This window comes from Saccopteryx leptura, chromosome 11, assembly GCF_036850995.1.
Source record: "Saccopteryx leptura isolate mSacLep1 chromosome 11, mSacLep1_pri_phased_curated, whole genome shotgun sequence".
NCBI classification, from domain to species: domain Eukaryota; kingdom Metazoa; phylum Chordata; class Mammalia; order Chiroptera; family Emballonuridae; genus Saccopteryx; species Saccopteryx leptura.
This window is the reverse complement of record NC_089513.1, coordinates 13709029-13736205: the sequence shown is the minus strand read 5'-3', so window position 1 is coordinate 13736205 and position 27177 is coordinate 13709029. Positions and strand designations below refer to the sequence as shown.

Here is a 27177-nt window from a genome sequence, read left to right as displayed (position 1 = left end):
CATGTGCTCGTTGGACAATGGGACATGGGATGTGTCCTTTCTTTTTGCTGGGCCTCCAAAGGCATCTGGGTGACAAATGTCAGTGTCTCCAGAAGGCCTGGTATAATTCAATGCCTCTCTAACTGGAATAAGGAATTGTGGCTTCTGGGTCCATAAAGTCACAAAATATACATGTGGATCTATTGTATTTGATAAGTCACTAAAGAATGTTATTTTTGTATTTAAACAAGGCTATATTACAGGAGAAACGCAAAATTAGCATGGATTTCTGAAGTTCCACTTGAAATTGCTGGCCGGAACACAGGCCCAGGGTCCCCACCCCACTCCCCTGTGGGTGGCATTCTAGGGACCAGTATGGAAAGTGCTGGACGTGGAGGTAGAAGAACTCGAGTTAGAATCAGTTTGAGTCAATTACCTTCGCTATAAGTGGACATGCTTGTCATCCTGAAATTTTTTGTAAAAATGGAATGAGATAATATAAAATGTACAACTCTTAATGACCTTTATTCCCTCAAGTTCTGGCCTTCTCTTTCAGACCGGATGTAAGGATTGTACCTCTTAGGGCTATGAACTGCGCTTCCTGCTGCGAGTTTTTAAAGCTAGAAGAAACCTTAGACCTTAGACAGGGGCTCCTCTTTCTCATGTTACCTATGGACTGGAGACCCAGCAGGCGATGGTCTCCTGTGACACTCGCCTCCCCTCTGCCCGCCATTGGCCAGGCTGTGCCCTAGGGCAGTGTTACTCAAGGAGTGGCCCACGGACCAGCAGTGTCACCTGGCATTGTTGCAGATGTAGAATCCCGGGCCCAGCCCCAGTTGTACTGAATCAGAGTCTGCTGTTAACTAGACTCCCAGGAACCTTGTGCGTAGTCGGGTTTGAGCATGGTGGTCTGTTGGCCTCCCTATGAGAGCACACAGCTGTGGTTTAACAAGAGCCATGCAGGTCCTTTTCAACAAATGGATACCCCCCCTCCAGTCTGCTGTCCCTGCCTCCCACTGACCTCCTGCTGTGAGGGGCTCAGCATGGCCCTCAGGAGCGGGTCCTTCCCTGTTAGTGCCGCCTTCATTCCCCTCACGCACAGCCCTCATCCTTCTGGGCTCATCTCTGTCATATCGTGACCCTCACATTGGCAAGTGCTCTTGCTTTTATTTCATGGCCGTTCTTCCCCATTTGTCTGTTTATTCAGTTTATTGTGCATTTTCTCATCTTTGATGTTAAGGGCCTTAAAATGCTCGCTAGTATGTATACCACCATGTAAGAGTTTCATTGTGTTATTTTTAGCTCCATTTCTTTGCTTTGCTGCTGCTGTGTGTGTGTGTGTGTGTGTGTGTGTGTGCACGCGCGCGCATGTGCATGTGTGTATGTGTATACCTGATAATATTAGGCCTCAATGCATACTTAAATAAAACTTGCCTGACCTGTGATGGCCCAGGTGATAATGCATTGACCTGAAATGCTGAGGTTGCCGGTTCAAAACCCCAGCTTGCCTGGTCAAGGCACACATGAGAGTGAGTTGATGCTTCCTGGTCCTCTCCCCACCCCCTTTCTCTCTTTCTCTCCTCTCTCTAAAATCAATCAATAAATAAAACTTAATTGGAAATTACAATACTCCTTAAATTATCCAAAAACTGAATTGGAAAGCTAACGTGATTACAAATCACTTATGACTTTTATCATTGTCATAATAAAATCTTACTGCTGCATTCAGTATTTCTTGTCTCTCTTACAGTTTAGTTTTGGAAGGTCAATGTTTTTGGTACGTGAAAGTAATAATTTATCTAGATTCAGTGCTGAGGTTTAGTATATCAGAGTTAAGATTTTAGTTATAATAATTTGAAGTGTTGGTAAATATATAAGAATAAAAGGTTATTTTTTTAAAGTAGTCTTTTATACTAAGGAACAGATAATCTTTTCTTTTCTAAACTATGTTAGCTGTACCCAAATTAGTCAATGTTAACGACTTTTTCAAATTCTTTTCACTTTTTATATAATTAGGAGAAATTCTCCACTTGGTAGTGGATCTCTCTGATAAATTAAGTCTTACCAGACTGTCTGAGATGATAACTAGTGAATCAGACCCTAAAAACTTGTATCATTTGAGAAATAACAGCTATGTCCTGCAATTTACTCAAAGTTGGGAAGACAAGAACTCAGCATTCTATCAAATAGAATGTGAATCAGATGCAAGTAGCCAATAAATAATAGGTTGTGAGCACAGCAATGAGAATTTGGGTTGTGAGTTGGACTACCTGAATAAGTAACTGCTTTATGAATAATGAGGCAGTCTAAGATGATCTACCAAATATAGTAAGTAATACGGAATCAGTTACAGGCATCCTCATTTATTATGACCGATGTGTGTTTTGTGCTATTTGGATCATTAGTCCTCTTAATTAATTGCTAATGAACTGATGTGGTTTTAAGGTCACCAGCTTCTAGCTGCTACTCAGACAAGCACGGGTCAACAGGAGAGCGAGCAGGAGAGCGCTGAGCCAACACGCCTGAGCATCTGTTGTGTTCACAAATGGCCAAAGGAACAACAGAATTGAAAGAAAGATAAATATAGTCACCTGGCAAAAATATTTGGCCTTTCTCAAAATCATGGAAGTTATATTTAGGAGAAATGTTTTTGGTAAAAATATTTGAAAGTTTGTTTTATAATCATAAGTAGCTTGGATTACTTGGACTGCGGGAGGGGTGTGTGTGAGGGATGGGGGCAGCTGATAGGGACTGTGGAGTTTGTCATTCGGGAGAGGGAAATGAGACGATGAAGTTCATCAGTATAGATCAAGACTAGGAAACACGGAGGATATAGAATCTTGAAATTTCAGACTTTCCATTAGTCATTAGGTGAGATTTAATGGGGAGATGGTGGCAACTACCAGTAATTAGGAAAGATTATTGTGAAAAAAGGTCCCAGATCCTTTTCCTGGTATTCAGGTAGAATGTAGTTCTGGTCCAACCCAATTCCCTCTCACTTCCTTTTTCACCCGACAACTTGGCTTTGGTTCTCCTCAAGCATGTATTCCCGTGTACAGTATATGTCAGGGGTCGTCAAACTTTTTATAAAAACCGCCCACTTTTGCAGTGCTGGTCAACCTGGTCCCTACCGTGCAACCAAACAGCGCTGCGATTGGCCCATCATGAAAGCTGGAACGCCCACTAGTGGACGGTAGGGACCAGGTCTACCAGCACTGCAAAAGTGGGCGGTTTTTATAAAAAGTTTGATATGTGTTCCGATGTTTTCTCCTCTGTGCCATTCTGCCTTAGGTTCTTCCCCCTCTCTCTTTCTCCCCTCCTCCTCTTTCTCCCCTCCCCCTCTCTTTCTCCCCTCCCCCTCTTTCTCCCCTCCCCGTCTTTCCCCTCCCCCTGTCTCTTTCTCCTCTCCCCCTCTCTTTCTCCCCTCTTTTCTCCCCTCCCCCTCTCCCCTCCCCCTCTCTTTCTTCCCTCCCCCTCTCTCTTTCTCCTCTCCCCCTCTCTCTTTCTCCTCTCCCCTTCTCTCTTTCTTCCCTCCCCCTCTCTCTTTCTCCTCTCCCCCTCTCTCTTTCTCCCCTCCCCTTCTCTCTTTCTTCCCTCCCCCTCTCTTTCTCCCCTCCCCCTCTCTCTTTCTCCCCTCCCCTTCTCTCTTTCTCCCCTCCCCCTCTCTCTTTCTCCTCTCCCCCTCTCTCCCCTCCCCCTCTCTCCCATCCTCTCTCCCCTCCCCCTCTCTCTTTCTCCCCTCCCCCTCTCTCTTTCTCCCCTCCCCCTCTCTCTTTCTCCCCTCCCCCTCTCTCTTTTTCCCCTCCTCCTCCCCTTCTTCCTCCCCTTCCTCCTCCCCTTCCTCCTCCCATCTCCACTTGCTTGGTGAGATCAAGTTCAGACACTGGTTTTAATATGAAGACTTCCTTAATGCCTTTCATTCCTTGTAATTGTGATAAAGTGATTCTCAGAGGAAGCAAAGATGCCTCCCCTATGCATTGAGTGCAGGCTGGAACTTCCAGGCTGAGCGTGGCTTCATAAAACTCAGTGAAGTCAATTAAAGATGACACCTCGGATAGCTTGGTTGGTTAGAGTGTTGTCTGGAAGCAGAAGAGGTTGACAGTTCATTCCCCAGTCAGGGCACAGAGAGGAACAGATCGACGTTCCTCTCTCTCTCTTTTCCTCTGTCTCTCTCTCTCTCCTCCTCTCTACCCCCTTCCTCTCTGACTAAAATCAATTAAACTAAAAAAAATAAATAAATAAGGAGGACACCAAGTTTTCCAGTCTGACCAGACCAGTTTGTGGTATTTGTGGAGCTGCGTTCGTACTGGGACACCACCTCCTGCCCTCAGACGCAAGTCCTCGGGGGACACACCCGCCTGAGCAGCAGACAAATCTATCTTTGCCTGTTGCGGTAACTTAGGTGTTGATATCTGGCATTTCTGGTTAAGATTTGTGGGATAAGGAATACAAAACAGCAGAGAGAGGCCTAGTGAGAGCAGAGACAATGGGACAGGCTCTTCCACTGAAGTGGCAGCAACTGGAGGCATTACGTGTGTGTGTCTGGCAGAGGCCTGCTGGTCGCCTTTCCTTGGCCTCATTAGGTGCACAAACAGCACTACAAGCCTGCAGGAAGCCACAGTATGGCCTTGTGATGGGGGTGACCCTCAGATATGCCCCCCCCCGCTCCGCCCAGTACGAGAAGAAGCCTCTTCGGTGCCTCCCCTCCCCTTGTCCTCCGTACTGTGCAACACTGTGGTTCTGACGTCTACTCCCTTCTCTTTGAGCCTTAGCCTGTAGTTGTTCGCAAAGAATAGAAATGGTTAGAAAGATTTTCACCAGAAAGTGACATGTACATCCTTCAAAATATAATATGAGGCTATCGAAATTTTGACTGGCCCAACCAGTTTGTTTCTTGATGATACCAAGTAGCTGATGGCCATTGAAGTTGGACAGCAGAGATTATCCCATTTAATTTTGACAGCTGAAAACTGGAGTACCGTGCAGAAAAAAAATACCCAGCCCATTAAATAACCCATTTGAAAGATATTTCTGGGAAATTGGAAATACTGCGTGTTGATAGCCAGCACTGGGCCTGTATGAACTGACTCCTAGTTCTGGAATAGTGTGTAGTTGCCCTGCCCTGAAGAATGGGGTCAAGGAAGTTGGGGTTATATGCATATAGACAAAGTATAGGGGATATTTTCTCCAGGCTTATTTTTTTTACTGATGCAGTAGGAATATATTAAGGTACAGTTGACCTTTGAACAACTCAGGGGTTAGAAGCATCGACTCTCATGCAGTTGAAAATCTTCTTATAACTTCTGACTCCCCCCAAAACTTAACTACAAATGTGTACTGTTGACCGGAAGCCTTACCCATAACATAAAGAGTCGATTTATTTTGTATGATATTTGTAGTATATGCTGTATCGTTACAATAAAGTTAGCTAAATAAATGTTATTAAGGAAATCACAAGGAAGAGAAAATATATTTACAGTATTTACTGGAAAACATTGGTGTGTAAATGGGCCCACGTGGTTCAAACCTGTGTTGTTCAAGAGTCCTCTGTACTTGGGTCACTCGGCTTGTGCAAAACTAGCCAGCAGGTTCTCAGAGACTTGCGTGCTTAGGGCCCCTGAATCCTAGTGCACCTTGGTAACATCTCTGTGACTTAGCAGTGGTGCCCATGTCCACCCCCCCAGTAATGTTCCTGGGGCACAGTCGCACCCATGAACTAGAGTCTGACATCTGGCCCTTGGTCAGGATCCGCAGATAGTAAAAAGTGAAATGGTGTTCGTGTAAGGGAAGGACTGAAGTCCTTTCCCAGAAGGAAGCTCACGTAGCCTGCCAGGAAGGGACGCAGTACTTCCTCGCTGGTTTCAAAGACCCTGGGGAATGTTCAATGGTTTCTACCACCAAGGAGTCTCTGTTATAATACGGGTTTGATAGTAATATTTTATTTACTTAGATTCACTGGGGAAAATATTCAGGAACAAAGTGAAAAAAATTAAATATAGAACATGTTCAAAATTTATTTTTGGTTTCAGTTCTTACAAGTACTTAGGGTAGGAACCCAAATAGAAGCATTTGCTTTAACTAACAGGTAAATGGTTAGTGCGCCCGTTGTTTACATATGAGTCAGAGCTTCTAAAATTTGTCCCAGAAGTAGGTTGAGCCTCCTTCTCTGCCTGTTGTCATAGGGTCTAAAAATGGAAACGTGAGTCCAACTGCTTTCCAGATTATAAAGATAATTCCAAATTAGTAGAGCATAAATGAATGTGATTTTATCTGTGTGTCATCTTCAAGTTCCCCAGGCCAGGTTGGGACCTTTTAAATCTTCGAAAGTCCCTGTAGTAAGGATTAAGGAGATAGTAGCATCTTTGCTTTTCTAGCTAGGCCAGAGCTGCCCACCCTGGGGTAAGCAAGACCTTCTTCTACCCCTCTGGAATCAATTTTTAAGAGTTTCTGTCTGAACCAATCACCTAGACAAGGTCGCTCCTTACAAGGGTACATCACTGAACCCGGGAAACCGTGAGTTCTGAATGATTAGTTTTTCTGATTACCTGTGAGTTTTGCACCGGCCTGCCCTGAAGTTGCACCTCAAATGTATTCAGCCACGTTCTTGCAGTTGGAAGTTCACTACTCAGAGCGGATCTTTGTTGATTTAGGATATGTGGCGTCCTAGATATGGAGCACTGGTCTGTTAACAGAAGTTTTAATAGTAGGTTAAAGGCACACTGACTAGAGCATTTATTCTGGGGGTAAATGTTTTTGTTTTTGTTTTTGTTTTAAAACCTATGTATGAATCCAGTCATCACTTTTCCCCAAAAAAGTGAAACATAGGGTGAAAATCTAAGAATGCAATAAGAGAGAGGATGTAATGTGTTTAAACTCGGCCCTCCTCCTCCTGCTGTTTATTAGTCCCCTGCTCTTAGCATGCCAGCTCGCGGATGAAGCAGTTCCTCTGCTTCTTCGCATGGTGGCTCTTAAAATTATTAGCTTAAGTACGTTTCTTTCTTGTTCTTTATAAGAATTCTAAATATTATACAACATGTCACCTAGTAAGGGAAAGCTATTTTTATTATTAAAGAAGATGAAAAATCAAGGACTGGAGTATGCATCATAATATATTAGAAAAAGAACAGCTAAATAAACCTCTGCCCCAGAAAAGGAGGAAGGAGAAATTGAGAGGCAACAAAGAGAAAAGTAAAAATTCATACAACAAAGTAAAATTTAAAGGATAAATAAATCCAGTAGCTAGTTACATGAAATAAACTCCCATTCCAACAGGAAAAGAGAGCAAAAAGAAATAATACGAGTAAGAAAGGAGACATAAAGAGATTAATCCACTTTATAGGAAAATGCTGCCAGCAGCCCTGTGGCAGCATATTTGAAAATGGAGGGGTGATTTCTTAGTAAAATACAAATTACCAAAACTGATTCAAGAAGCAGGGAAACCTTGAGCAGACCAATTACCAGAGAAGAGGTAGGAAATGTGATTAAAAGTCACCATTGAACAAGGCACCAGGACGCCGTGGGGTTCCAGCAGAGTTTTAGCTAACCTTTGAAAAACAGAAAATTGCATCTAACCTTTGAAAAACAGGAAATTTAACCTTTATAAAAAACAATAAAATGTTATTGATACTATTCCAGGACATGGTGAAATATGAAAAGGTTCCTAGTCCATTTTCTAAAACTAGCATAATTTTCGTACCTGATCAATTTTATTTATTTATTTATTTATTTTTATTTTTTGGCAACAGAGACAGAGAGTCAGATAGGGACAGACAGGAAGGGAGAGAGATGAGAAGTATCAATTCTTCGTTGTGGTTCCTTAGTTGTTCATTGATTGCTTTCTCATGTGCCTCGACTGTGGAGCTGCAGCAGACTGAGTGATCCCTTGCTCAAGCCAGCGACCTTGGGTTCAAGCTGGTGAGCTTTTCTCAAACCAGATGAGCCCGCGCTCAAGCTGGCGGCCTCATGGTCTTGAACCTTGGTCCTCCGCCTCCCTGTCCGTCGCTCTATCCACTGCGCCACCGCCTGGTCAGGCCATACCTGATCAATTTTAAAGAAAAGTCAAGAGCAATATTTTGAATAAAAGTACATGCAAAAATTTAAAGTAACTCATTAGCAAATACACTCTTTTTTTTTTTTTAAAGATTTTATTTATTCATTATAGAGAGGGGAGAGAGAAAGAGAGAGAGAAGGGGGGAGGAGCAGAAAGCATCAACTCCCATATGTGCCTTGACCAGGCAAGCCCAGGGTTTTGAACTGGCAACCTCAGTGTTTCCAGGTTGACACTTTATCCACTGCGCCACCACAGGTCAGGTGCAAATACACTCTTGAGTGTATCAAAAGACCAATGTTCTATAATCGATAGTTTATTTTAGTAATACTGGAATGATTAAGTATTAGGAACTCTTGTCATCATCACCCATTATTTTACCCCAGCGTATTAATGGAGCAAAGCTTCTTACAGCCAGTAGCGAGGCCAGACAGCTATTTGTTCAAGTTAAGCAGCCAATCCTAATGTAGTGCCACCTTTAAAAGTGAAATAGGAATAAAAATAAGTGACTTAAACATTAAAAAGGCTAGATAGTACAAAAAATCACTCCAAAACACTTATTTCCTGAAAGGCAACACACTAAAATTATTTCAATTATAATCTTGGAAATTATGAAAGGATGTCTGCTTTTATAATTACTCAGCATTGTCTGAAAGGTTCTAGATCTAGAGCATGCAATAAGATAGTGAAATATTTGTATTTCTAGAAAATCCAAGAGCCTCTTGCAAAAAGGGAAAAAAAATTCTAAGATTAATAGGAAAATTTGTCAAGGTAGCTAGGTAAAAAAGAAGTCTCTAGAAACTATCATCTTTGTTTTGAAAATGAGGCCCTGGAATGGAAGTTAGGTATTCCTTTCTTTCACAGTAACAAATACCCTAGGAAAATATTAAAGAAGTATATAGGACTTGTGTCTTTTTTAGCAAAATATATAAAGTAAAATAAAAATATAAATAAATATAGGTTATTCCAGAATTAATACATTTATTAAAATTCCATTTAGAATTTCTAAAGTAGTAGGGTTTTCGCTTTCTCTTTTTCGAACGGAATAAAATAATCCTGAAGTTTATATAGAAGAATAAATGCATAATACTCGAGAATCATCCAGACACATATGGAAAAGAAAAACCAGTAAGGGAAAAACTTGGCTTGCAAGTGATCACAATATGCTAAGAAAGCGTTTGGAACCAAATCAATGAGGTATTGACAAAGGATTACATAAGTAGTTCAATGGAACAGAACAGAGAATCCAGGACTGTTATTCATTAAAGTAAGAGAAGTTAATATATAATAAGATGACTAGTTCAGTCCTGTTGAGCAAATATGACATTATTTGTTGGATGGTATTGGCCTCACCAACTTTTCAGGGGGTGGGGAGGGAATGGGCCTCTGTGTTGCATTATAATGAGAAACATATCCCAGTATCTTCAGCTAGGAACACGCAATTCTAATTTGCAAGAAACGACTTGTATAATCTTGGGGGCCGAGGGAGAAGGACACATTGGGGAGGGGTACTTATAAAATGTGTAACAATAGACAAGGCATTACAGTCGATTGCATTAATAATTATGAGTTGGCAAGAAAAACATGACTCAGGGAAAAATGGGCAAAGATTGTGCAGCTCAACTGAGAACAAATGCAGACAGCCAGCAAACCTATGAAAAAGAATTCACATTTGCTGGGAAAATGCAGATTAAAACAACAAGGAGACATTACGTATTTTAAACCCATCAGACTGGTAAAAATAGAGAAAAATAACACCTCTTGCTAGCAGGGTTGTAGTAGACACAGTATTCTAACAATACTGATGGAAATGTGAATTACCATGCTTTATTTGGAAAGCAGATGGGTGATGCATATTAAAATTAAAATTTAATATACCTTTCCACTAAGCAGCCTTTTCCCTGGATATCTGTCTTCTAGAAATGAAAGCATCTGTGTGCAGTCATATGTATAAAGATGTTTATTGTACTATTATAGTGGCAAAATATTGAAGATACAAATGCCCATCAGTTGAACAATAGCTAATCTATAGCATATTTGTTCTGTGTCTCATTATGTAGCCATGAACAGAAAGAGTTAGAGCTCTGTTCCAGTTGGCTTCGGGGGGTGTCTATGAGAAACTGATACATGAGAAGTAAGGTGCAGAAAGTCTGTAACATCCGGTGTGAAACAAAGGGACAGTCTCCCTGTATCTGCCCATGTGTGTGAATCTGTGAGTCTGGAGAAAAAGATGGGAGTGTCATTCTCCAAATTAAGACGGATGAAATGGAGGCTGATGTGGATGATGGGGTGTGGGATAGCCAAGCCTCCTCCTCTCTTCCCCCCTTAAATGTAAAAACCTAGATGGTGTTAGCCCCCTTCCACATTTTTCCTGTGGAGACAGCTACACAGCTCTGTGGTTTGAAGTTAAAAAATCCTGGTTCCTTCTCTTAGACCTCTCCTTCCTGGGTACCTTCTCATACAGGCCGGTGCTTGTTTGGATGCCTGGACACCCTGTCAGAGTTTATGACCATATTAATGATGCATATTTAAAATTCCTCTATTTCCAACTCTGTTTGCACACTCCCTTGCAAGCATGTGCCGTTTCGTCACGGCCCTGGTGTTTTCACATTGGGCTCTTCTTGGTTGCATCTGGTCCTTCCATTTGTGACTCCTGTTTGCCCCTTTCGCTTCAGAAGAACCTGTCACAATATTTGTCAGGTTGAGGCCACGTGGTAGGGCCTGGGTGAGGTGCGCCAGCAGTGGATGTTTCTCCTGGCCATCTCTAGATACCGGCACCTCCAGTCTTAGGACCTCCTTCCTGCTTGCACCTGCATGATAAAGGTAGCAACAAGAAAAGTTAGAGGAAGAATGTTCCTGGGGAATTATCTTGATTGTTGCTCCCAGGTTTCCTCAGCCCCTTGTAATACTAGACTTGAATTTTTGGCACCTAAAGAAATACTTCTACCCATCTAGTCACTCTCCTATGCAACGTGGGGACTCTGGATTTGTTTTTCTGTGCATCTGACCCATCCGTTTCTGCTCACCGATGACAAGCTTTCCTACTTCCCGGGACTTTTATGGATGTGGTTGTGCCTAGATGGCAGAGGCGAGGTAGAAATGTGCACTCAGGGCCCTGTGACTGAAAACGTCTCTGAGCCCGAGTTTCTCGTCTGTAGAGCAGGGAGAGCAATGGTGCCTGTCTCACAGGGATAGTGTGAAGAATAAAGTAAGAGATGCTCCCAGAAGCTCCGAGCAGTGCCTGCCAAGCACAGGCAGACCGCGGAGGTATTGTGGGTTTGGTTCCAGATCACCACCACAAAGTGAGTCATCATCTTTATGCCAGGGGGCGGGAGGAGGGCTTGCCTTCAGTTTGTAAAAACTTCAACATCAGTGAAGCTCAGCAAAGCAAAGTGCAATAAAACAAGGTATGCCTGTACTAAGAATTTCATCAAAGTTAACCGCCACTGCTTTCAAAGAATGAATTGTGATAGGAATGCTGGATTGCAGCGTGGTATTGTCCTTTTAGTTCACACAGCTACCATGTCTTCTGCCACAATATTTTAAAATCTGCATGCGTGTGTTTCTGTAGATGAATTCCTATGGTTGAATTCTTGTACAGAAGGATATCAACATATACAGTGTTCATCAATAAGGGGGAACTGCCCTCCTGAGTATTACAGTACTTGGCTCCAGCTGTTAGTTGAGAGTGCAGTTTTTCCCATGCTCCACAGTACTCCTCTTTATCAGTCTTCTTTTTTTTTTTTTAATTTTAGTGAGAGGAAGGGAGGCAGAGACAGATGCTTGCATGCACCCCAATTGGGATCCACCTGCAAACCCACTAGGGCCGCGGTTCTCAGCCATCAGAAAAACACAGGGGTCGCCCAAAGCCATCGGAAAATACATATTTATTATACAATACATTTTTAAATAAATAAATATTTCCGATGGCTTTAGGCGACCCCTGTGTTTTGGTCATTCGACCCCCGCCGGGGTCGCGACCGGTAGGTTGAGAACCGCTGCACTAGGGGGTGATGCTCTGCCCATCTGGGGCTGTTGCTCCATTGCTCAGGAGTGGAGGCATGTTTTTAGTGCTTGAGGCAGAGGCCATGGGGCCATCCTCAGTGCCCCAAGGACAACTTTGTTCTAAACAATTGAGCCATGGCTGCAGGAGGGGAAAAGAGAGAGAGAGAGAGAGAGAAGGGGGAAGGGTGGAGAAGCAGTTGGTCACTTCTCCTGTGTGTCCTGACAGAGAATCGAACCCAGGAAGGACATCCACATGCCGGGCCAACACTCTACCACTGAGCCAACTGGCCAGGGTCTTTATCAGTCTTCTAATCTTTGCCATTATGCAAGATAAACACATCATATTGTGTGCCTTTAGTCAGTGAGGCTGAGCATCTTCTCATATATTTGTATTTTCTCTTTTATGAAGTGCTGATTTGCATCTTTTGTCCATTCTGCCTTTGAGTTGTGACTTTTCCATTGATTTGTAAGATTTCTTTGTAAATAGTGTTTTTCTCATTTGACCTAGTGTATTCTGTATAGGAACTTTATATTTTAACATTGGGCTTTTCAATGTGTCTCTCCTGTGGTAGCTTGAAACACTAACAAGTATTCATTATATATTTATGTTAAAAATAAGAAACATTTCCCCCCCTCAGTTGTGAAAGTTAAACGTACACATTGTTCTAAATCTGAAAAAAAAAGTTAGAAGGAAAAGGCTACCATCAACAGAAAGAACATCTCTCTTAATATCTGGCATTTTCCTTTTAGTTGTCTTCTGGTAGGGAATATGTGTATTTATATAACATGCATCACAATATAAGTAGACTTCTGTAGCCTATTTTGGTCAGTTAATAGTCTAATATGTGCTATACAACATTCCATTTTCCTAGTATCTTATTTAAGCATTTCTGTTTAAATTTCCAATGTTTCCTATCAAGAGAGAAGAGGTGCAATGACTATGCAAAAATTTTTTCAAAGTTGGATTATGTTCTTATGATACCTCCCTGGAACTGGGATTACTGAATCCAGCAACAGCAGGGTTTAAATCCTCTGGGTACATATCAGCAATCTGCTCTCCTAAAGTGAACTACTAGTTCCTGCTCCCTCAGCATAAGGACTCTGACTGTTTCTCCCACGGGAGACGAGAGCCAGCCAACAAGGTCTGGGACAGGTCCTTCAGGGAGAGGCGCTGCTGGTCTGATGCTAGCATGCATATGGCAGTGAGCCCAAGAGGTTTGAGGAAGAGCCAGAGGCTGTTGGGTGGGGGAAGGGAACGTGACAGAGAGGACCTGAGAAGAGCAGGCAGGAGCCCTGGCTCTTGAGGGCTGTGTGGGCCACCATGAGGAATTTGTATTCTATGCTTAAAGCTGTAGAAAGCAAGCAGAGAGGGTTGCCAGGCAGAGGAGTGGCTTGGTGTGACTATTGTTGCAGGTAAGAATGTCTGTCCCAGAGGCTGTCACTGTGGCCTGTGTGAGAGAAGACAGTTTGAAACCTGGATGATAACAACCAGGATGGAAGAAAGAGCATTGTTGGTGTGCGTGCACGTGTGTGTGTGTGTGTGTGTGTGTGTGTGTGTGTGTGTGAGAGAGAGAGAGAGAGAGAGAGAGAGAGAGAGAGAGAGCGCGTGCTTGAGTTCTCAGGGCCTGCTGATGGACTGGATGTGTGAAGGATAAAGAGAAGAACCAAGCGGAGGAAAATCCCACTTGAACAGCTGGCTGGAGAGTAGCCACCAAGATGCACAAGGTTAGCTGGGGAACAGGTGCGGCGGCAGAGTCAGAAGCTGGTGTCGGAGCTTTTAGCTCTCCAAGTGGACGTGGGAAGGCAATGACCAAAAACAAGGATAGGCCTTTGGGTGTCATTTGCATTCAGATGGTCTGTACAACCAAAGGTACGGGGCAGGATCACAAAGGTTGGGGTTTCTTCCATGTGGAAATGTGTTCACGGCCCTGAGTAATGATAGCATAATGGAGGTTAGGAACACAACTGTTTCTTAAATTAGGGAACAGCCTGTAAGCTGTCAGTTATAAATGGTTGAGGATATAAGTCATTGGGTCTTGCATAGTCTCTTGAGTGGAGTAGGAATGTGATATTATCTTTGCTGGCTGATGTTTAAAGATTCAAGAAACCTTTCCCCTTCTTGATGAGACAGTTTTCTGCTCAGGTGCTTAGATCGAGGCATGTAACTACACATTGTCCATTTTTGTTAAGGCTTTGGAAGAAAAGGCTAATCCATGTTAGGAGGATTTGATATAAGACCTTGTAAGGAAACTCAAAACTTGACGCTATAGTCACCAAACCTTGCCAGTGTTATGTAAAAATTTTTGCCTGTGTCACATCATCCTTGTTGTGCCCAATGTATTCCTCCCCCTCCGAATGTCCTAGTTTCTCTTCCACTGTAGTTGGTTTTGGACAAAACAGAGAAACTCGGCCCCCCCCCCCCCCATGTGGATTCTCCATTTGGTTACTCTTTTTTTTTCTTTCAAATAAATGATACTACATTCTAAGCAATTGTCAGATCACAATTTTGGGGTTTTTTTCCTGATAATAAAGAAATGAGACATCTAAAAAGATAAAAGTATACAGCGGTACCTGTACTCTGAATAGCCAGGGACTAATTGATTTACTATTTTGTTTTATTTCCTTCTGGTCCTTTGCCTATATTTATATGGGTATATGGAAATAGTTCAGATATTTGAAATAATGCTGTAATATTGTTTAGAGTGATGCCTTTGAACCAATATTTTATGGTGCATATTTTATGCTAACTTGTAATATTTTTAGAAACATGATTATTGAAGGTGGTAGAGGAGTATGGGTAAATTCACAATGACTTTTAAAGACAAAAAAAATCTTAAGATGTCTCTGTAATTGACAAACCTTTCTAAAATTAAAACCAAAAACAAACAAGATACACTGAAAAGTCTTTAAGATACTGCTCTGAAGTTCAAATTTTGTGTTCTTAAGATCCTGAGTTGAGTGGCGTCAGCTTTCCGTTTTCTTCGTCTCTTTGGTTATGTTAACTTAAAATTTAATTACCTTTTATTCTCTTCCTGCTGCTTTCCACTGGAACATATGGATCCAATGTGACCCTTTGTAGCATTTCATAGAATCCCACCTCACAAGCCGTACCAGTTTTCTAAGTGTGGTGAGCAATATTGAACACAGTCTTTGGGTAATATGTCCGAGGTGTTAAGAGCCATAGAATGATGTGCCTTTGGTTGTAAGTAACATGGAATTAAAGAAGCACCATGAATTTTTACCATTTATTTTGAAATTTGAATTTAGAAAACAAGTCCCCAAGGGCTTAAGTGAGAATGGAAGCAGCTTCTCCTTCTGGTACAGTTCCGGTTGACCCACCCCTGGTCGGCACAGGGGTGCCACCTGTGGCCTACCTCGCCAATAAAAACCAGGGGAATTCCAGGATAGGCTACTGTCCCTTCCACTCCCTTTGCTAACTGTATTGTGCCCTCCCTGTGAAACGGAAGTGTCTGCCTCAGGTCACCAGGCTCTTCCTGTTCATCCAACGCAGGGGCCTATGTCTGCTCAGAAGACTCCTCTTCAACCTTGATGTAGCCCCTTGTCCCTGGACTATCTTGGACTCGTGTTCCCTTCTTGCCTCTCTGACCACCTTTCTTTTGTGCCTTCTCCAAGTCTCTCATCCCGCTTCCTTATGATTTTTCTTTTTCTTTCTTTTATCTTGGAAATCTCATTGTATCTGCTATTGCCTTGATGGAAATTAAGACTCACAAGCTATAAAAATGCACACATATAAATATGGTTTTGGTTTTGTAAGGAACTTCTTGTTCTGCATTGCTTGACCATATCCCTGATTATTTTCTTAGGGGAGAGTCCTTGGATTAGAATTGTTAAGTCAAAGGGGGATGATTGTGTTTAGTCCTATGGATCACCTATAGACACATTATTTCCTACTCAGGGACACCCCTTTTTAGGCTATCTTCATCTTTATTTGTTCTATGGCAACACATCCTAACAGGTTTCCTTGGTCTCAGTGAACTCTAGGTGACTCTGCACCACTGCTAACCTCAATGGCCTTGGAAACTGCAGTGCACCTGAGGCACCCGGTGTCCATATCCCTTTAGGGACTTCGGTTACCGTTGTCCAGCCAGCCTCCACACCTTCTTCCCGGGCCCAATGACTTGGGGTGGGGGGACCTATACTTTCATGCATGCTGGTGCCACTCTGAGCTTAGGGTACCATCTCCCATCAGACCTCAGTGCTGCTCAAGTTCTCTGACTCCGCCCAGCTCTGCTTCCTCTTGCTCCCCAGGTGTTCCAGGCTTGGATGTTCTAGACTCAGTCTCTAATCTCTGTCCCACTCTCAGCCTATGAACCTGTCTTCTACTTCTCTGGAAAACCAAAGCAAAGCTGCAGCCCTCAGCCTACTGAGGTAGTACTCAGCCTGCCAAGGCAGTCCGGGGCCAGTACTATAAGCCACCCTTTCCTCTACCCAGTCCCTGGCCTGTCTGCCCCATCAGTGGTCCTTTCTTCTTCCATGTTGGCCATGCGCCACTTCACAAAGTCCTGTCCTTTTAAACCAGTGGTTCTCAACTGGGGGCATCTTTGCCTCCCAGGGGACATTTAGCAATGTCTGGAGATAGTTTTTGGTTGTCACACCTGAAGAGAGCTGCTGTCTAGGGGGTAGAGGCTGGGCATGCTGCTAAACATTCTATAAGGCACAGAACAGCCCTTCCCTAACCAAGAGTTAGCTGGCTCCCAACATCAGTAGAGCCCAGGCTAGGAAAGCCTATTTCAGACCTACTCTCAGAGCATGGCCATACTCCTTTGGTAATCTCTATTCTCGTCTCTTTGCACTACAGTTGCTTTGTGATCCTCCCAGCCACCAGGGGTCACTGGTTCCCCCCTGCTGATCTGTATTGTCATCTCAGCACCTCTGGGAATCCCAGCCTTTGAGCCCCCGTGAACTCGAAAGTCTAGTTGAGGGTTTCTCAGCTGGCATACCAGGAACACTTAATGAGCGAGCATGCCACCAAACTTGAGCTCGTGTGGAAAGTCATGTTCTGCTCTAAGTGGGAGCACTTCCTGTCTCAGCCGCACCTGCTGGGGCTGTAGAGTGGGCTTTGACTTGCTGCAGGCAAGAGTAAAGATGCGTAGATTAGTGCCAGTCCCAAGCCAGGGAAAGTGCACATGTTTTACTTGCCCTGGGAGTTGAGTAGAATAAAAGGTGGTCAGTTCTGTAAACTGTACCCCTCAGACAGGACTCAGGCCCCTTGACCCATGCCTGAGGGCACCCACTGGTCCATCTGAAAATGACTTACTCATAGGTGATAATGGACTAATAGGGTGTGGCTGTCCCCCGTGTCATACTGAATCCCCTACCTTCTTTGTTTGGTGTTGTAGTTTATATCAAAGTTATCTCGGTTCCAGCCTTCTCCCCTCTTCAAAACTTGAAGCTCTTTGAGTGTCAGTGGGTGGTGTTGTCCAGCCTGCCGGGTCCGGGGCCTTGAGTACAGGGACTGGACAGAAGCCAAGTCCCTTGTGAAGAGTGAATGACAGGCCTCAGTGCCTGTCTGCACAGAAACCTCTGATCCACCGTGTTTAAATAAGCAAACAGCCCAGCCTGAAGTGACAGTCACTTACAAATCATGTGCACTCTGGTTCCTGCCTGCACTGTTACATACATCCTTCATTTATCTTTCTACCTGTCAAGAGCTGTCATTTGGAGAAGCAACGCTGCAGGTAACAACGTTATGGAAGGTGTGGCTATTTCAGCTCATGCCAAGCAGGTTGGAGTTACTTAATCTTACAGGAGGGGTGGAGCTTGACTCAACTCCTTTTCCACCAACGGGCATTTCTTGCTAGCTGTCATTGAAGTGAATCAGCAGTATAAATAGGCAGCTCCGTGCATTCCTCCTCAGTTGTGCTAAAACTTACTGGTGGATCCTGAGTACCAGCAGAAGTGTATGTGGGCAGCCTTTCAGCAGTTTCAACACAGGGAAGAAGACAGGCCAGGCGCCCGAGGGTCGTCGAGGTAGATTCCCAGCCAGCAGGTAAGGTGGCTTGTTTTCTGTGAGCCTTGAGAACAATTATAGGTAAGAACAAACAACACCTCTGTCTGTTTATTATATGAATACATAACATCTACTATTGGCATGGAGCTAGAGCTTGGTATAGTACTGTTTTTGTATCGGAAGCATTACCTCATTTCATACGAAGATTCTACTATATAAATTGCTTCTCTTTGGTGTTTGGGATTAGTTGCAGTTGATCAGTTTTGCTCTCCTGATGTATATAGATGGGGAGGTAGCAAAGAATGAGACTTGAAGAGATGTCACTTGAACTCTTGTGATTTCTCTTTGCTTCTCATCCTGGGCTGTTTAGAAGCATGTAACACTTATTTAAAAAAACTGAAAGCACAATGGATACTTGTTATTTTTTTCGAAATCATGGAAAATATAGACCACTTAAGTTCTGGGAATTTTTGTTCTCTGAGTTAGAAATCACTGGCTTGGGAGGAAACGATTGTGTTTTTCTTCCTGTTCTGTTTTGGGCCTCTCTTTCTCTGATTATTTCTGACATAGAACTCCCACTGGAGAGCAGGGGAGACCAGCAGCACTTGGCCTCAAATGAAATAACATCTAAGGGTGCGAAGTAGTTTGTTAGAACAATGATTTGTGCTTGGTACCTGAATTTTTGGTTGATAGTAATAGAATTCTTTCTACTCCTTAGTATTTGGCTGACATATCTTACTGTAAATGTATTTGTTATTGTTGTTTGTTGTTAGCTTGAGAGAACAAAACTTCAGAACACAGTCAGCTGCATTTTTTCTTTGGGTTTCACTGTCATTTCTCACCCTTACCCACTCATACATATGACTCCACTATATGATTAACACGTGGCTTTTCTGTTTCTTTACTGTCTCATTTGATGATGATTCATAAACTGTTAGTTCACTGGTTAGTATATGTCTGTATGTTGCCAAAGCCTGAAACTGGAGTGGGTCACACCTTTCTATTATGAGCCAGGTTACTTTCAAAAATGTATTCCTAATGTTAAATGTGGTTTAAGATTGATGGAACCCAAGGTAATGACACTGTGTCAACAATGTGGAGTAACAAAGCCTATAGTCAGATCTGAGTTATTCTTTAATACTCTATTGCATGTTGAGAAGTATATTGTTTACATGTGTTTGAGTTAGAGTATGCCAATCAAACAAAGGAAAGAAAACATGTAAGTAAACTATAAGAGGGAATTTAAAGAATTTATGCCTTTTTTTTTTTTTAAATATTCAGGTGGGGGTGGGGAACCAAGGTGAATTTTAATTCCCATGGGAATTTGAGTAAGATGATGGTAAAATTGAGATGAGAGAAAATAGAAATGCTCTCTATTATGAGAGAAGAAAGGGATTCTTCCAGACTATTTTTTTAATTAAAAAAGTTTTGTTTTTATTTTTTGGGAAAGGGAAATCTTGTATTACAACTCAATGCTATTTAAAACAACATGTTTAGGACATTTTCTGGATACTGTAGAATATAACGGGAAGATGTAAGAAGAAGGGACAGAAACAGAACGATGGGAATTTGCTAGTTGGGGAGCATAACAATTTTATTCTGAAGTGGTTGGTTTGGTGAGTGTGGTTATGGTGATGTTGGGGAACCCAGTATACTTATACAGTATCCTACAGGCCGTTGGTAGAAGTTGGATTTTTGCAGTTATGACGTAGGGCTTTTCCTAGTCAATATTCAGGTGAGCTCATGTACATATCATTTCACCTCGGCAGAAATCTGTTCTTTCTCGTGGTTTTCTTCCTTTGCAATTTGACTTAACGATGATTTAATATGCTCGCCATGGAGAGGATTTCCCATTCCCCAGGCTGCCTTGGAACAAGCTGGCTAGGTCAGGGGTCTCAAACTCATGGCCTGCGGGCCACATGCGGCCCGCCGAACAATTTTGTGCGGCCCGCAGACTAATCCACGAAGTTCAAAATATTTTGGATAAAATTAAGTAAGCCTAGGGGCCTACTTGTATTTTTCATTTCTCTAGCATCCTAGCTAGATATTAGCTTAGTTAACAGCAGTTGTGATGCGAACTACAGTTTCTGGTCGTTTTGTGACACTGAGTAAACTGCATGTACGATTGTGCTTGTTGTACTGATTTTTTTTTGTTTTCAACTGCAGTGAGAAAAGTGTTGCGTAACAGTTGCCTTTTGTAGACCTAGTGCGGCCCGTGGAACGGCTGTGATCTTGCTCTGCGGCCCACATGCTGAGTTGAGTTTGAGACCCCTGGGCTAGGTCCTCTTGCTCGGATCCCAGCGGCTTCTGAGGTCATTCACCTTCAGGGCCATGGCAGAAGCACGTGTCTGCAATTGTTTGCTGAATCTGTCTCAACTATGCTCTCAGTGGCTCAGAATTCCACAGAGGGTCACCTGGCACACCTTCCCCCACAGTAAATATTTGTGCTCTCTCTGTGCTTGGCCTGGTTTTCTTGGTACTCAGGTAGGTAGCTTCCCCAGGCAGTACTCCCCCCCCCCCCCCCCCCCCCCGCCAGGACGGGTGGATCAGGCCCTAGCTGAGATCGCCAGCCGCCCTTCTGAAATCAAAGGAGGCTTTGTTTTGGACCCATCTATAGGCCTGAGGTCTAAATCTTACAGAAAACCCCTCCTGCCCTGCTTCTGTCACCACCAAAACTGGATCAGCCAAAATAGTCACGAGATCTTGAACCATGAGCTGTACTCTCTCAGCTGATACATATGTGAGCTATTTATTCATCTTAGAAGTAGTTACTGGAAGAAAGGTTAAAATTCCAGCTCCTGATTGACATCACCCCTGAAAACAAAAGACTGATTTTCTTCTCTTAGAGAATGGAATTTTCCGTGGAAGTTTTTGGAACAGCACGAGACGTGTGACATATCATCACCTCCGGAGGTAGTTAACAGTGTCACGTCAGACTAAGTGGAAACATGGGGGACCATAGATTCAAATGGGGTAAGTGGAGTTTAAAAGAAGTGCACAGAAGAGAGCCGCTTCAAAGTGTAAGCAGCCATGCTCACTCACTGTTACTCATCCGCCCCGGGCAAGAGGATCCCAGGCAATTAGAAACTGCCCTGACTCAGATCGGTGACTGGAAACCCCGTCACGTTACAGAGGGCATTTGGTCATGTGCTCTTGAGCAGAGGTCATGTGGAGTCCTGCGGCTGCAATCCCCAGGGGAATTAGCCAGTGCAGGGGTTTGAACCTTCAGCCCCATTAATAGGGTCAATGAGTTTATTTTGGCCACTATCTGCCATGCCAAGTAGACAAGCTTGAGACTCCAGGAAGTCTCTAGTTTCATTAAAGGAAATGGTGTGGCAGGCTGTGAGGCGTTTTACTATATTCTGCTTTTCTTTCCTGCCCTGCTGTGTTGAGGTTTTCAGGGGCATCGTGGGATGCGGGCTCACCTGTGAGCAATCCATATATGAAAGAGGTTCTTTCTTTTTGGACACTCTCCCATCTGGTATTATATTCATGTGACTCTTTATTTTAATGCATTGACAAGGCTATGTAAGACCCCCACAATGCCTTGTTAATTACTTTAAAGTAATTTGTCTTCTTGTTATTCTTTAAGTTCATTAGTTACCAAATATTTATCAAATACCTTTGTGCAATAAAAACTGCCCTAAGGTTTGGCAGTTTCGTTGAGCTAAAATTGTTTCAAGTTTGACCGTTTCTTTCCTTCCTGTTATTCTTGTTTTCACTCGATTAATTTAATTTTTAATACATACTTTAACAGCTCTGAAGCATTGGGCTGAGTAGGGATGGCAATCAAAGACAATTAAGGATTGATTTGTGATTTAATCAGGCTGGGGAAATGTGTTCCCTATTTGTTAGCTGGTTTAAAAAAAAATAATATTCTTGCTTCTTTGCTCTTTTAATGGGAGGCTGCACACAGAGGCCGAAGGGTTTCCCTCGTGCGTGTGTGCACCTGTAGAACTATGTTTTTGAAGAAAATAAAGACTTTCACAGCTAGAAGGATGATGTAAGCCGGAAGGAATGCATGTCAGGGAGGAGAGAGCAAGAGAGACGGCCCCATCGAGTCACCTGCGCAGACCTGCAGGTCCCCGGGGACCAGGCGTCATCCGTGGCAGGGAGGTTGCCATTACAACGCGATCGTGAACGTGACACGGGATGGAAAGCTTTGATGACAAAGCCAGCATCTTAGTTTAGCAAGAACCGGTTTGGGGCTAAGACCCTCAAACTCAACAGTGAGGTGCTGCAGTGGAGGGCGGAGCCACCCCCAGCCCCTCCCCGGGCAGGGAGGGCCCAGCTTCATCCCCAGCTCCAGCCAGAAGCCTCTGCAGCCTAATCCTAGGTGTTACCCACGTCATGATTAAATCGTTCTTCTGTTGTGCTTGTGCACATCTATATTTGGCTTTGCCTTTTTTTTTTAAGGGAGGGAAGAAGTCTGGGCAGAAACAAAATAAAAAGCAATTTGCAAGCTCCCAAATGGAGAGAGCACCAGTTTGAGTCTAAGTGACCTCCCAGCCTTGAGTTGAAATTCATTTACTCAGCAGCTATGCACCGAGCACCTCAGGGTCCACTCGGGATGTCCGTGCTAGGAAGGCCGGTTCTAAACACGAGAGGCCGAGTGCCCATGGGTGCCCGGCTGGTGAGCTGCCCAGCCGTCTTCCGCCACCAGCCTCCCCACCTGCAGGGAGCATCAGCCTGGTGGGAAAGACCAGCGGTAGCCACGCGAACATACTGCCTTTGGAGGTGCTGTGAGGGACGAAAAGTAATGAAAATCAGGAGACCGTAATACTAGTTATATGTGTGGGCACGCCTTTTTTTTTTTCTTCTGCATGGGAGCCCCTAACATTTTTTAGAATCCCTGTTTTTGGTTTGTATGGAAGGTGTGGGGAAAACTTGCTTTAAAAAAATCCTTTGTAACATCCTTCCCATAGAGAACTATAAATTATTGTACCTAGAAGGGTAAATAGTCATTGATCTTGAAGCAAAATGAAAAGATCTGTCTTGGGGAAAATTATGTTTACTCATCCAACATGTTTGAGTATCATCTTATCCAGATAATATTGGAAACTAGGGACGTCAACATCTATGGAGGAAGCTCAGCGTGAATGAGTCATTCTGCCCTGTAAGAGGCGTGGCAGCTGAAACAGAGAGGCGAACGGCTGCACTTGTGCCACTGACGTGACACAAGCGTTGTCATTTGCCGAATGGAGTTGTGTTAGGTGATGTGACCTCCAGTATTCGGGCTCTCATTTATCATTGTTTTCGAGTCAAGATTTCTTATAGCAGCCTATGGAATCAAAGCTTATAAATTGTTACTGTTTTGAAACTATAAGATAAATACTGAGTGGGAGGGGTGAGTGTGAACACATGCAGAGCAGGGCATTTATGAGATGTAGTACATACATCCTTCCTGACCTTCTCAACCCAGCATCATGGAGAATGAGGTCATGTGTTCTTAGTTCCCAGGGACAGGGGAAGCCCTTGGGATGTGTTGTGGTCTAACGTCTCTCACTACTAACGACAGCAGCAGTTCACCAGATGCTAAAGTAAAGGGTGTGGGGGTGTCCCCACCGTTGAATGAGGTTAGCTGGCAGAGATCGTGACACCTGATAATGTACAGTTGCAGGTGGCAGAACCAGAGAGCACACCTGGGGGACCTTACTGCGTGCAGAGTGCATGCCCGCACTTCGGTGGCTGTCTCACCCTGAATCGAGTCAATCAAAGCAGCCAGAAAAGGGGAGAAGAATCCAGTCTTTGTCAATTGTGCAACTGTTGTATTTTTGTTTGGGTCTTCCCCCCAATTAATAATTTCCGATTTTCTTCAAGGTGTTCAAAACACTGTTTAAAAAGGTCCCTGGACCATTCTATTAAAAGTGCATCTACTGACTTGTGGTGGCGCAGTGGATAAAGCGTCGACCTGGAATGCTGAGGTTGCCGGTTCAAAACCCTGGGCTTGCCTGGTCAAGGCTCATATGGGAGTTGAAGCTTCCTGCTCCTCCTCCCTTCTTTCTCTCTCTCTCTCTCTTTCTCTCTCCTCTAAAATGAATAAATAAATAAAAAACTGTTTAAAATGAATAAATAAATAAATAAATAAATAAAAGTGCATCTAGCCCCCCCCCCCCCCATCCTCCCAGCATCAGTCCTTTCTGCCAGTGGACCTTTTCTCGTTAGTATTTGTCACATTCTAACACTCTATTCTAATTTATTCTGTGTACCTTACCACCGCCTCCCCTTGTTAGAGCGCCAAATGCACGGAGGTAGGCAGTTTTCAGTCATTTTTCCCCCCCTGTTGTATCTCTGGTGCCCAAACCAGTGCATGAGACACAGCAGTGCCCAGTGCGTATCAGCTGAATGAAGCAATGAGAGACCTGGCCAGACACCCAGGCTTTGGAGGGTCTGTTGCAGGAGCCTCCGTGTGGTCTCCGCAATCCTGCCGGCGCAGGTGGAGGCGGGGGTTTCTTCTGAGTTGTCAGTCCTCGGCAGTGAGTTGTCTCATTGTCACCTGGCCGCACCTTTATGCATTAATACAGTGGCTTTCAAACTTTTTGAAGTTGGGGCGCATTTAAAATCCTACAAATAATTGTAGGCACATTATATACAAATTTCTGAGAAATATGTTTTGTTTTTTAGATTTTATTTATTCACTTTCAGAGAGAGAGGAGAGAGAGAGAGAAAGAGAGAGAGAGAAGGAGAGAGAGAAAGAGGAAAGAGAACAGGAGGAGGAGCAGGAAGCATCAACTCCCATATGTGCCTTGACCAGGCAAGCCCGGGGTTTTGAACCCGCAACCTCAGCATTCCAGGTCGATGTTTTATCCACTGCGGGACCACAGATCAGGCCTCTGAGAAATATGTTATAATATTAAGTCAAGCCTGACTGGGCGGTGGCGCAGTGGATAGAGCATCAGACTGGGATGTGGAGGACTCCGAGGTCGTCAGCTTGAGCGCAGGCTCATATGGTTTGAGCAAGGCTCACCAGCTTGAGCTCAAGGTTGCTGGCTCGAGCAAGAGGTCACTCAGTCTGCTGTAGTCCCCCCCCCCCCCAGTCTAGGCACATATGAGAAAGCAATCAGTGGACTACTAAGGTGCCACAATGAAGAATGCTTCTCATCTTTCTCTTTTCCTGTCTGTCCCTTCCTCTGACTCACTCTGTCACAAAATAAATAAATAAATAAAATTAAAATTCTTAAAAAAAACTTTAAAATAAAAATAATTAAGTCAAATATTAAAGAAAAAATATAAAATCCAAGTGTGCTTTTATGGTAATTAAATGAAATAAATACAACAAAATTAAATTTATTCTGACATTAAAAAACATTTTTATGTTACATGTTTTGAGTTATGCTTTTTAGAAATCGTAAAAAAGAGGGGTTAAAAAATTAAAAAATGACAAAAAAGTTATCTTTTTATATACAGTGGTACTTTGAGATACGAACAGACCAACATGCAAATTTTTTAGGATACGAGTTGCGACTTGGTTTGTATTTTTGTTTGAGATCTGAGCGAAATTCCAAGATACGAGTTGTGATTCAGGAAGCTGCTGCTAGTTGGCACGTTGGCACACAGGTCCAGTATCGGCAGTTGATATACGAGTTGATTAACTTACGAGCTCGGTTACAGAACGAATTAAAGTCGTATCTCAAGGTACCACTATATATAGATACATTCTTAGAAAGATTTAGTAAATTCGGCAGGTCCCGGTGCGAATGTGTTTTTTCATTCTTGTGTTTATAAGAAACATGATCCTGATGTGTCTTAGCAATTTCTTCAATGTTTGGGCATATATTTGAAAGGCAAACTCTCATTTCCTCGTCAATACATTGAAGAATTCCTCTCTTTTTACTCTTAATTGTGTTGAGTGCAGAAAACTCCCACCATACATATCATCTTAACTTTACACCAAACAAAGGATAAAAGAAACTTGCCTCCAGTCTTTCCAGGGGGGTAGTGTAAACAATCCAGCACCACAGCTTAACAGCTTTTTGCAACCTAATCAGGCAAGTGAGGTGGGGGGTTGGGCAGACTGTCAGCTTACAGCCAATTCCTCACACCTCTGTCCCCCCAAAATCTAAACTCCAAAAACCCTGTTGGTCATAATTGAACAATAAGATAACCTGGACTTGTTATCTTTGAATATATGTATCCTGATTTATTGATGTCACCCCATTAAAAAAATAAAATTATTAAAAAAAAAAAAAAAAAAAAAAACCCCTGTTGGTTTTTTAGTCCCCAACGGGCACATATTTCTCTAGAATACCATAGGGTGCACCTGGAAATCTTCTAGGACGCATCAGTGTGCCGTGGAGCACACTTTGAGAACCACTGCGTTAGTAGGATGTAGTTGGCTGGATGGCTGTCACCACTTTGAGGTGAAAGTGTAATTCCCAGACTTTCTTCCATGCTTTTTTCAAGGGCGGAGGTAAGCCCCTGGCTTCTGTTGCACAGAGAGATCTGTCCACAGGGAAATGGCTCTGGGAAGCTCCCTATAAGCTATCCATGTTCATAGCAAGCGTATCACGCACCGTAGGCTTTTCCTACCTAATTGCCGCTCTGGTTCTCAGCGTTCAGCACACTGCAGTTACATGTGCTCTGTGGTCTGACTTAGCCGTAATCCTTTATTAATTGCCTCTTGTTCGAACGCCCTCGGAGTAGATTATCCTTCACTTCCAGCCTCTGCTCCAACCCTATTGGCTTTCTTCGTTTCAGTCCTGATGTGAGAAAAATAGCCAAGTGAGGCTTTTCATTCCCATCGACTTACTCCTGTATCAGCAGGGCTGTGCTTTGAAAGATGAGCGATGGCCAGGGCTCAGCATGTCTGCTCCATGACATGGACAGAGATATTTCCCAGTGTCAGTCCACTGCCGAGCTCGAGATGGGCTCCATCCACCTCAGCCCGACAGCCCGTGTGCCCAACCTGCCTTCGGGCCATCGTGACACCCCCTAAAGCAATTACTTGTTGCAGTCCTACTGTGCGGCTGGAATGCCGTCTCTACAAGTTACCAAGACATGGCTCTCTGTTTGCAAGAAGCTCCCAGACCAGTAGCAGGAATGGACACCGAAGTAAACAATTCTTGTGCTGAGAGACTTCTGCCAACAGGAGCGGGATTTGGGGGTGAGGAAGTCTTCCCAGAGACAGTTGAGTTGGTCATGAAGGTCATGTACAGGGAAGGTGGGGACAGGGCAT

At 43.5% G+C, this 27177-nt stretch overlaps 1 protein-coding gene across 5 annotated transcripts in view; it reads left to right on the top strand.

Annotated features, from left to right (window-relative positions):
• Nucleotides 1–27177, top strand: part of NEDD4L (NEDD4 like E3 ubiquitin protein ligase) — a 323150-nt gene that overhangs the window by 134064 nt on the left and 161909 nt on the right. Inside the window, exon 1 of one of the 5 annotated variants that reach the window (XM_066353222.1) lies at nucleotides 17903–18041. The exons of the other annotated variants lie outside the window; for them this stretch is intronic. The gene's annotated coding sequence lies outside the window, so the exon portion shown is untranslated. Of the gene's footprint in view, nucleotides 1–17902; nucleotides 18042–27177 lie in introns of those variants that run through there. 5 annotated transcript variants of the gene reach the window in all.